This window comes from Crocuta crocuta, unplaced genomic scaffold, assembly GCF_008692635.1.
Source record: "Crocuta crocuta isolate KB4526 unplaced genomic scaffold, BGI_CrCroc_1.0 scaffold119, whole genome shotgun sequence".
Classification (NCBI taxonomy): domain Eukaryota; kingdom Metazoa; phylum Chordata; class Mammalia; order Carnivora; family Hyaenidae; genus Crocuta; species Crocuta crocuta.
The window spans coordinates 505872-514621 of NW_027551562.1; the positions used below are offsets into that span (position 1 = coordinate 505872).

The 8750-nt window shown below is 46.0% G+C and overlaps 1 protein-coding gene across 3 annotated transcripts in view; it reads right to left on the reverse strand.

Moving 5' to 3' along the window:
- Positions 1-5113, reverse strand: part of CYRIB (CYFIP related Rac1 interactor B) — a 101349-nt gene extending 96236 nt beyond the window's left edge. For all 3 annotated transcript variants that reach the window (XM_077749989.1, XM_077749995.1, XM_077749992.1), the window contains exon 1: positions 5055-5113. The gene's annotated coding sequence lies outside the window, so the exon portion shown is untranslated. The remainder of the gene's footprint in view (positions 1-5054) is intronic.
- Positions 5114-8750: the final 3637 nt, after the last annotated feature.

The following is an 8750-nucleotide window of genomic DNA, read 5'->3' on the forward strand; positions in this document are numbered from 1 at the left end:
TTTTTTTTTTTTTTTTTAAATACAAGGGACGAAAGGGTGCCAGAGCGCCACGTTTGACCCATTGGCTCTCCCTGCTCCTGTGATATAACACATGACATTACTACTTCCTGTAAGTTCCACCCAGGATGCACAACCTAGAAATCCCAGTGTAAAAACAGAACGCACATCAGAGCCACTGGTGTGCTGAAACCAGCTCACACTGGCTCAGGAGAGCGGACTGGGTATCTTTCTTCCTGATTCTGGGTTCAGAGACCTCAGGCTGGTAGCTTGAAACTGGTCATGGGAAGTATTTGTACCATAGAAATCAGCAAACGCTATAAAGCAAGGCTTCTTTTTTTCCCCCAGAGAGACGTTTGTCAAACATATCAGCACATCGATGCCTACATACTACAGTGGAAACCGGGCCTCAGCCCTCTGTCTTTGAATATTTCCACTAGCAAGAGGGCCACAGATTCTTGTGACTTGGTCACAGATTCTTGGAACCTAAGGACTGGAGAAGATCTGAAGGGACATCTAATCATTGTGTCTCTTTTGTCATTATGTCTTTGAATACTGCCTTTCCCCAGCCCACGGTGAGGCATACACAATACCCTCGTATTTTCTCTTCTATGCCTTCTTACCATTCTTGCACATTCGCATCTCTATTGTTCAGTGCTTATTTTTGAGGACAGTCTACAGTGTTATAATTACACACACAGACTCCAGTCCACGCAAGACAGCTCAGGGTCAAATCCCAGCTCCATCCTTACCAGCTGCGCAACCTTGAGCAGGCAGCATAAACCATCATGCACTGGCTTCCTCAACCATAAAATACAGATTTTGTTCTCAGGATGAAATGACTTCGTGTACGTATTCGCAACAACATCTAGCACATACTAAGGACTCAACAAGTGTAAACTGTTACCACTGTCTTCTAGCTCACCAACTATTTCTTTGGCTATGTCTCATCTGTCTGTTAATCCTTTTCTTGGATTTTAATTTCAGTGACTGTGTTTCCAGTGAATTTGGCTGCCTTTCAAATCAACCTATTCTTTTCCATCTTTCTTTACTTCTTTTAGATCATTTGTAGTCATTAATTATTCTAAATATGCTGTTTTATAGTCTCTTTTAGATGGTTCTATTACTTCCAACTTGAAGCAGTTCATTTCCTGCATAGCTCATATTATTTAATTGTGAAGTTGTCCTCAGAAGTAGTTCTTTCTGTGGGAGTTCTGTTAGGTCTGGGTTGTTGAATATCCTGGGTGATTTGTGTTTGTGCTAGGAATTTCCATGGCACTAGGCCAGTTATTATGTTCATTTCTCAGCTGGAGGGGTCTCATAATCTAAGACACAATAAAAATATAGATTCTATAACTACATATGGTTTTTAATTTCTTGCTGGTGACTGGTTCCACTCAAGGCAAGCTGCCTCTCTATTTCTCCAAATGGAGTTTTTCTAGCCCCTCTACATGAAGAAATGTGATATTTAAGGCTCCCTCCCAAGTGTTCAGGGTGCCTGGGTAGCTCAGTCGGTTGAGCATCTGACTATTGGTTTCAGCTCAGGTCATGATCTCATGGTTCGTGAGATCGAGCCCTACATCAGGCCCTGTGCTGACAGTGTGGAGCCTGCTTGGGATTCTCTCTCTGCCATTCTCTCTAAATAAACATTTTTTAAAAAGGCTCTCAAGTGCTCAGTTTCACAATGGACCCAAATCTCGTTTCTAGACCCACTGAGACATTTAAATCTTAATGCTCAGATTCCATGGCCCATTCCTGGGTACAATGCCCCACAAGCTGTCATGACTTCAGCCCACATAACCATTTGGCTTAATCTTCTCTCTTCATTTCTGATACTTGAGGACTTCCCTTTCTGATGAGCTCCCCTAGATACAATTCTTATATCTCAGCCCACTCTGTGCCCATATCAGGAAAGATACACAAATGAGCAGGGTCCACCATGCTGGCAGAGCATTCTAGGTCTCCAAGTCTAACATAACCACCTACCCCTGAGTTCTGTGCACAGTACCATGGCAGCTTACTCAAGGGTTAGCTTCCAAAATCAGCATAGAGATGAAAATGAAAGGAGTCAAAATTCTCCTTAAACATCCCATAATAAGGCTTCACAAGGGAGACTGACAAACCAACCACTTCCCAACATAGATCCAACAACACAGGCTATGGCCCTTCAACACTGGATTTGGTCTTTTGGGTTGAGCACCAGAAAGAAAGAGCTGGCTTGGATTTCAGGGCTGTGTTGTAGGATGATTGAAACCTATAAATATAAGAAGCACACTTGATGGCATAAGATGCTCATACTCCAAAAAGCCATAGGAACAAAGAGTGACAGAAGGAACAGCAGCTCTGTGTCTCATTCACACTCACTCCAAGAGAGAGACGCCTGTTGGGTGGAATGACAGGATCGCCCACGCTATTTAAAGTGTCATTTTTATCTGTACTTTGTTTTTGTTGAGCAAGTATATTTGGATCTGGGTAAGTCTGAAGCAGGAATCTATGATATGATGGATACAGGACTTCTATAAGTCAGAACTGTGGTTAGCCCTGGGCAGGACTCACTGTGAAGGGGCATGACAGAATGGCCTGGAGAGATGTTAATCCTGAATGCCCTGTCTGGGTGGGGACAAGAGGGGGTGGCATATTAAGAATTCATAAAGGGGCATCTGGCTGGCCCAGTTGGTAGAGCATGTGATGCTTTATTTTGGGTTTTTAAGTTCAAACCCCACATTGGGCATAGAGATTACTTAAAATTAAAATCTTGGGGGATTTTAAGTCAAGCATCTGACTCTTGATTTTGGCTCAGGTCATGATCTCACAGTTCATGGGTTCGAGTCCCGCGTCAGGCTCTGTGGGGCTCTCTCTACCTCTCTCTTGGTCCCTCCCCCACTCACTCACTTGCTCTCTCTCTGTGTCTCAAAAATAAATAAACTATAAAGTTTATTTATCTTATTTTTGAGAGAGAGAGAGAGAGAGAGACAGAGCATGAGCGGGGGAGGGGCCGAGAGAGGGAGACACAGAATCTAAAACAGGCTCCGGGCTCTGAGCTGTCAGCACAGAACCTGATGCGGAGCTTGAACCCACAAACCACAAGACCATGACCTGAGCCAAAGTCAGACGTTTAATCGACTGAGCCACCCAGGCGCCCCTATAAAAATATAAAAATCTTGGGGCACCTGGCTGGCTCAGTCAGCAGAGCATGCTACTCTTGATCTTGGGGTTGTAAGCTTGAGCCCCATGTTGGATGTAGAGATTACTTAAAAATAAAATATTTTTAAAAATCTTAAAGGGGCTTCTGGGTGGTTCAGTCAATTAAGCATCCAACTCTTGATTTCAGTTCAGGTCATGATCTCACAATTCCTGAATCAAGCCCTGCATCAGGCTCTGTGCTGACAGCATGAAGCCTCCTTGGGATTCTATCTCTCTCCACCCCTCCCCTGCTGGCACACATGCACACACTCTCTCTGTCTCTCTCATAATAAATAAACATTTTTAAAAATCTTAAAAAAATAGATTTTCCCATTTTACAGTATGTAAGTTATACCTCAATTAAAATAAAAGTTATAAGCGTGCATGAGAGACTGCTACATGGCATCCTACCATCTGATCTCCAGTCTACGCCTAAAGATCTCTAGGGACTGTCAGCCAAACACAGGGCAGTAAGGATGCCAGGAAGACAAGGGAAAGAAGAGGCATAAAAGGCAATGCCTGGCGAGAAAGGCAGGTACCCAGGCTCACCAAGTTCACTTTTCCTTTTCTTTTCTTTTCTTCTCTTTTTTCTTTTCTTCTCTTTTTTTCTTATGTTTATTTTATTTATTTTGAGAGAGACAGAGAGAGTGTGAGCAGGGTAGGGGCAGAGAAAGAGGGGAGAGTCTGAAGCACGCTCCATGCTATCAGCATAGAGCCCAGGCAGGGCTTGAACTCACAAAACTGCAAGATCATGACCTGAGCTGAAATCAAGAGTCGAACACTTAACCAACTGAGCCAGCCAGGTGTCCCAAGCTGCTTTTCCATGAGTGGCCTCCCAGCAGATAAGAGCACTGGCTCTCCAGCCAGACCACTTGGATGCGAATGCTGGCTCTACCCCTGCCATGGACTGTTTGTGTCCCCACCAAATTCCTATGTGGAAACCTAACCTCCATCATGACAGTGTTAGGAGGTGGGGCCTTCGGGAGTGATTAGGTCCTGAGGAGGGAGCCCTCAGGAACGGGATTAGCACCCTGATAAAAGAGACCCCAGAGAGTTCCCTCACCATTTCTGCCATGTGAGGTTCTAGCAAAAGAATGGCCATCTGTGAATGAGGAGGTGGGGCCCTCACCAGACATCACATCTGCCGACACCTTGACCTTGGACTTGTCAGCCTCCAGAACTGTGAGAATTAAGTTTCTGTTATTTAATGCCCCCCAGTCTGTGGTATTCTGTTACAGGAGCCCAAATGGACTAAGTCAACTTTTGCTATTGGAGTGAACTTGAGCAAGTTACGTCTCTTCTTTGAACCTCAAGTTTCTTTTGAAATTTAAACAAGACAATTCAAAGCTCTTGGCACAGTGTCTGCTATTCAACAGTATTCAGTGGCTGTCAACTATTACTATTGTTACTGATGACAAGTGGCTGAGAGTGTCTTCTTTAAGTTTTATTTATTTATTCTGAAAGACAGCAGGGGAGGGACAGAGAGAGAGAGTCCAAGCAGGCTCTACCCTGTCACCACAGAGCCCGACATGGGGCTCAATCCCACAAATCGCAAGATCACAGCCTGAGCCAAAACCAAGAACAGGATGCTCAACCAACTGAGCTACCCAGGTGCCCCTTCTCTCCAAAGTTCTTATTTAAATTAATAATTTCACCTGATAACCGTGTAGGGTCTTAATAAATATTTGCGGAGTGACTGAAAGAAAGCACATGGATTCTAATTTCAATAGAGGTGGCAGGTTCTTATTTCTACGGAACTAAAATCCATGTCCCGGCCTAGTATTTCCATCCACTTTAATTTTTCTTCATAGCGAAGTGGTTAAGAGCATAAACTCAGAAGCAGATGGCCATGGTCACATCCGGCTGTTACTTACCCACTTGGTAACCTTGAACGAATTACTCAAACTCCAGGCCTCAATTTCTTCTCCTGTAAAACAGAATTACAGCAAGGATTAAGCACGGGACAATGGACCCGAGCACAAGATAAGCCCCCAGTAAGTCCTAGACACTATTATTTTTTCCCATACTACAGCCACAGTCTGTGACTAACCACTCCCAATTCCATTTCCACAGACCAAACAGAGCATATTTCACAAACATTTTTCTCATTTAGTGTTTAAAATAGTTGTGTGTACAGGGCGCCTGGGTGGCTTCGTCGGTTAAGCGTCCGACTTTCGCTTAGGTCATGATCTCGCGGTTCGTGGGTTCGAGCCCCGCGTCGGGCTCTGTGCTGACTGCCAGCTCAGAGCCTGGAGCCTGTTTCAGAGTCTGTGACTCCCTCTCTCTCTGACCCTCCCCTGCTCACGCTGTCTCTCTCGCTCTCCTAGAAATAAATAAAAAAAAATTAAAAAAAAAAATCTTTAAAATAGTTGTGTGTATTACAAATAAAGAAATGGAGGTTCAGCGACGTTAAGTAACTTGCTGACGGTTACAGAGCAAAGACCCAAACCAAAATCCTCTGGCTGAGGGAGAGTGTGGCTAGCCTGTGAGGTTCTGGGGACAGAGTGTGGGGCCAGGCTGTCCTTTCAAATCAGAATTCTAAGTTAAAGGAGGCTAGAAGTCTGACTTAACAACAGGAGCATTTGGGCCCCAGCAAAAATGCTCAGCTCAACTTGAGTTTGAACCGGTCTGAATCATTCTATCCCTGAATCACTTCCTGTTTTAGGTTTTTTGAAGGCTGAGAAAGGAAAACAAACTTGCCCAAAACACCAGCCTTGTCACCCTCAGCATCTCTCACAGCGGCAAAAACTTACGAATCAAAGGGAGTTTTCGCAAAACCAAAGTCAAACGGTATCTCACGGAACACAGTCGCCAGCATCTAGAGCGTAGGTCGGAGCAGGGTCTGCGGCATCTAAACATTCTCATTGTTGTACAGAAGGGACACAAATGCCCTTTACTGGCCTTTATTTTGATTAAATCTTTAGCTGCCTTAGTGTTTTCTCTTTGCTTTTAGGCGGGTGATGAACTACAGGAAGCCACTCCACCAGCCTCACTTTACTCACAAAAGGTTTGGGGCTGAGTCCAATTGTGTTGGGCATGTCAAGCACCTGCACTCCCCTGCTCTCTCTCCGCTTGTGCCCCCACATGCGTCTGCTTGTCCTGTGCCCCTGTGGCATGAGTATGGTTTAAAATTCCTTTTGATTTCTTTAATTTTTAATTTTATTTTTGTAAGTAACCTCTACGCCCAACACAGGGCTTGAACTCATGACCCCGAGATCAAGAGTCACCTGCTCCACTGACTGAGCCAGCAAGGCTCTTAAAATCCCTTTTTAAATGTATTTTTCAGAGACAGAGCATGAGCATTGGAGGGGCAGAGAGAAGGAGACACAGAATCCAAAGGAGGCTCCAGGCTCTGAGCTGTCAGCACAGAGCCCGACATGGGGCTCAAACCCACGGACTGTGAGATCATGCCCTGAGTGGAAGTCAGATACCCAACTAACTGAGCCACCCTTAAAAAAATTTTTTTTACTGTTTTATTATTTCTGAGAGAGAGAAAAAGAGAGAGAGAGCGAGCGAGCATGAGCAGGGGAGGGTCAGAGAGAGGGAGACACAGAATCTGAAACAGGCTCCAGGCTCTGTTAGCACAGAGCCCAACGCGGGGCTCGAACCCATGAACCGTGAGATTGTGACCTGAGCTGAAGTCAGACGCCCAACCGACTGAGCCACCCAGGTGCCCCAAATCCCCTTTTAAATCATAATCACAGAACTGTTGGTGGCCAAAGAAAGAGGAGATTTAATTTAAGAACCACATAAGCATACTCACAAGCTCTGTCCCAAGCTCTGTCTACACCCCACAGGGGCTCCTGTGTGTGCGCGCACACACACGCACACACCCCACGTCTACAGTTCTTCTGACTCTTCTCGCTATGCCTTCCAGTTACATAAAGGTTGTTTTTTCCTTTCTTTCAAGTTTTTTGACCAGATTTACAAAATAGAAAATGGAAATACGTTGTTCACTTGGGAAAATGTTTAGGGCCTTAGGAAAAATCCTAGAAATCAGAAAAAAAGGGCACTAACTCACTCTCACAAACCCTTTTTGTTTGTTTTAAGAACACAAAGAGTACATTGACCATTACATCACCTAGAGACAAACACGGGAGACAGCATAAAGTTCCCCTAGAAGGAAGGTGGGCATCTCCAAACAAGGGTGACTTTTTTACACGTCTATGATTCTGGGCAGAGAGAACGTGGACTATGGCTCAGACTATGGGCTCCAGTCTCTTCTCAGTCTCTCAAAGCTGTGTGGCTTTGGGCAAGGCAATGAACCTCTCTGAGCTCCTGTAGTCTCTGCTGTAAAGTGAGAATACTCATTCTTTCAAGAACTAGCTGCTGAGCACCTATGATGTGCCAAGCATGTGGCCACGGAGATAATTCCAGGAATTAAGCCTTCCCAGCCAGCCAGGAGCTCTCATGGATTAGTGGGGCAATTACGGGCAGACAAGCAATTACAATGGAGTATGAAAAAGTGTAACAACAGGGGTGAGCTCGGTGTTGGGCAATTACAGAAACGGGTATTTAATTAACTCAGCAGGGGATGGGAAGTGGTGGGTAAAAGAAAGGCTTCCCCAAGGAGGTGATATCTAAGCTGAAAACAAAAAGACAAGTTAGACTTTGCCCAGCTCGGGCAGGACGGGATCCAAGCAGAATCGACAGCACATGCGGGGTGTCTGGGAGGCTCAGCCCGTTAAGCATCCGACTTTGATTCAGGTCATGATCTCGCGGTCTGTGGGTTCAAGCCCCACGTCGGGCTCTGTGCTGACAGCTCAGAGCCTGGAGCCTGCTTCGGATTCTGCGTCTCCCTCTCTCTCTCTGCCCCTCCCCCGCTCGCACTCTGCCTTTCTCCCTCTCAAAAATAAACAACCAAAAAAAAAGTTTTTTAAAGAATCAATAGCCCATGCAAAGGCCCGCAGGCGGACTTGCTGGTTCACATGGCCAAGGACAGGAGACAGGAAGAGAGATACAGGTAAGTAGATCTGGATATGCAGGCAAGGTGGACTCGCCCAGGCAACCTCCCTGGGCTAAGTGACCGCCCGAGGTCCCTCCGTCCCCTAAGGGCTGGTTCTGTGGTTTTCAGAGAGCTCCTGCCCCGACAGCCCTTTCGTCAGCAGGCAGGAGCCCCCAGGTCCACTCCAGGGCATTAGGGAAGTCCCAACCCCCCTCCTGCTCCTCTCTCTTTTCCCCTCCTGAGTGGCTGGGCAGTGATTCAAAAAGGAAACCGTCTTTTACTTGTCATTCGTTTCTAAAAATAAAAACAAACAAACCACCAAGCACTCACACATACAGTCTGCCTTCCCACGGACGCCCCTTTCCCACCCAGCCCCTGACCTCGCTGAAGAAGTGCTGGAATCGCCCCTGTCTCCGCCTCCTTCGGGTCATTTTAAGTTACCTGAGGGCTAACACTGAGTTCGTTATTCCCAGCACCTGGGATTCTGCCTGATGCATAGTAGGTCCTCAGAAACGCATCCAGAACTGAACTGACTTCCTCTCTCTGCAAATGAACACACATCCAGATGCCCCCTCCTCACGCCAGCAGCTCTGAGGCCAGGGTGGGAGACCCGAAGACCCCAAGG